Below are 2500 nucleotides of genomic sequence, written 5' to 3'. Positions count from 1 at the left end.
TTCTTGGTATTTTGAGCTGAAATTTTGCACAGAGGTTGGCAAAAATCCAATCCACCTTCATTAATTTTCCCAGAATTTTTCGAGGTCGGGAAGTATTTGTTTTAATTTTCCTACCATTAGAAATCGAGTAAATCCGCAAAACTAGGAACCGGCCCGGAATGACCCCAAATTCAGTGGGCAGCCTCATAAAAATATGGCTGATTTTACTGGATTGGTTTCATGTGGAAAGCACGACGTTTTCTTGTAGGAATGCGGGAACCCCGGCAGCTCGCCTGCCGCGGCCAGCGACGTCGGGGACGCTGGCCTGCGCTGTCGAGCCCGCGAGGGCTGTCTCCGCGGCAGGCCCCCCCTGAACGGGGCACGACAGGCCACCGCGCTGGCTCGTCCAGCGTCGACAGTCCCTCGTCCAGGTTTCAGATCGCGCCAAGTCGAACCCATGACCTGCTCAAGCCATCGTGCGCTGCCGAATTCGCATCTGCGTGTAGGCTGCCATTCCACGCGGCAGCCCCTGTTTTCGTCAGCGTGCCCCCCTGACGAATTTTCCTGCCTGGCCCAGTCCAGCGTCCAGCCCCTGTTCGTCGAAAAATCTGCGCTGCCGATTTTCCACGCGGCAGCCCCTCTTTTCGTCAGCGTGCCCCCCTGACGAATTTTCCTGCCTGGCCCGGCCAGTCCAGCCCCTGTTCGTCGAAAAATCTGCGCTGCCGATTTTCCACGCGGCAGCCCCTCTTTTCGTCAGCGTGCCCCCCTGACGAATTTTCCTGCCTGGCCCGGCCGGTCCAGCATCCAGCCCCTGTTCGTCGAAAAATCTGCGCTGCCGATTTTCCACGCGGCAGCCCCTGTTTTCCTCAGCGTGCCCCCCTGACGAATGTTCGTCGAAAAATCTGCGCTGCCGATTTTCCACGCGGCAGCCCCTCTTTTCGTCAGCGTGCCCCCCTGACGAATGTTCGTCGAAAAATCTGCGCTGCCGATTTTCCACGCGGCAGCCCCTCTTTTCGTCAGCGTGCCCCCTGACGAATTTTCCTGCCTGGCCCAGTCCAGCGTCCAGCCCCTGTTCGTCGAAAAATCTGCGCTGCCGATTTTCCACGCGGCAGCCCCTCTTTTCGTCAGCGTGCCCCCCTGACGAATTTTCCTGCCTGGCCCGGCCAGTCCAGCCCCTGTTCGTCGAAAAATCTGCGCTGCCGATTTTCCACGCGGCAGCCCCTCTTTTCGTCAGCGTGCCCCCCTGACGAATTTTCCTGCCTGGCCCGGCCGGTCCAGCATCCAGCCCCTGTTCGTCGAAAAATCTGCGCTGCCGATTTTCCACGCGGCAGCCCCTGTTTTCCTCAGCGTGCCCCCCTGACGAATGTTCGTCGAAAAATCTGCGCTGCCGATTTTCCACGCGGCAGCCCCTCTTTTCGTCAGCGTGCCCCCCTGACGAATGTTCGTCGAAAAATCTGCGCTGCCGATTTTCCACGCGGCAGCCCCTCTTTTCGTCAGCGTGCCCCCTGACGAATTTTCCTGCCTGGCCCAGTCCAGCGTCCAGCCCCTGTTCGTCGAAAAATCTGCGCTGCCGATTTTCCACGCGGCAGCCCCTCTTTTCGTCAGCGTGCCCCCCTGACGAATTTTCCTGCCTGGCCCGGCCGGTCCAGCCCCTGTTCGTCGAAAAATCTGCGCTGCCGATTTTCCACTCCGCAGCCCCTGTTTTCGTCAGCGTGCCCCCCTGACGAATTTTCCTGCCTGGCCCGGCCAGTCCAGCGCCCAGCCCCTGTTCGTCGAAAAATCTGCGCTGCCGATTTTCCCCGACGAACCTGCAGCTGCACAAATCCGCGCTGCCACTGCCCCATTGTCTGGACCAACAGTCTTTTCCATCAAGCCCTGGACTATAAATCGTCCAGACTCATCGCCAGCACCCGCTGCCGATTCTGCCGACTTTGCCGATTTCGTCGGCGCTGCCGATTCCAACACTGCCCGCCGTGCCTGAACCAGCGCTGTTTCGTCAGCGTGTCCCCTTGACGAATTTCCCTGCCTGGCCTGGACAGTCCATCTTCCAGCCCATGTTCATCGAAAAATCTGCGCTGCCGATTTCCCCGACGAACCTGCAGCTGCACAAATCTGTGCTGCCGATTTCCCCCCCTGTCGGCATGGCTGCCGCTGCCCCGATGTCCAGACCAACAGTCTTTTTTGTCGACTTTGCCGATTTTGTCCGCGCTGCCGATTCCAACACTACCCCCTGCATCCAAACCAGCATTGTTTCGTCAGCTCTTCCCCTGACGATTTTAGCCCTGTAACAAACAGTAGGCCTCCAATCCCGCCAACGGGAGCCAAGTTGATAGGGAAGAGAATTGAATGACGCGCCTGGTCCTCGCACCCCGCCACCCGAGGGGCCTTTTTCCCGGCAGCCTCTGAAAAACTCTAGCTTTCACGGTCCTCGCCGCCCCTCACCACCATGGCAGGCCTCTAATCCCACCCATCAGCAGTTGTAGCCGATAGGGCAGTGATTTGAATGACGCGTCGCGGGCCT

Source organism: Populus nigra, chromosome 2 (assembly GCF_951802175.1).
Source record: "Populus nigra chromosome 2, ddPopNigr1.1, whole genome shotgun sequence".
NCBI classification, from domain to species: domain Eukaryota; kingdom Viridiplantae; phylum Streptophyta; class Magnoliopsida; order Malpighiales; family Salicaceae; genus Populus; species Populus nigra.
Note: the sequence above shows the minus strand (reverse complement) of the source record.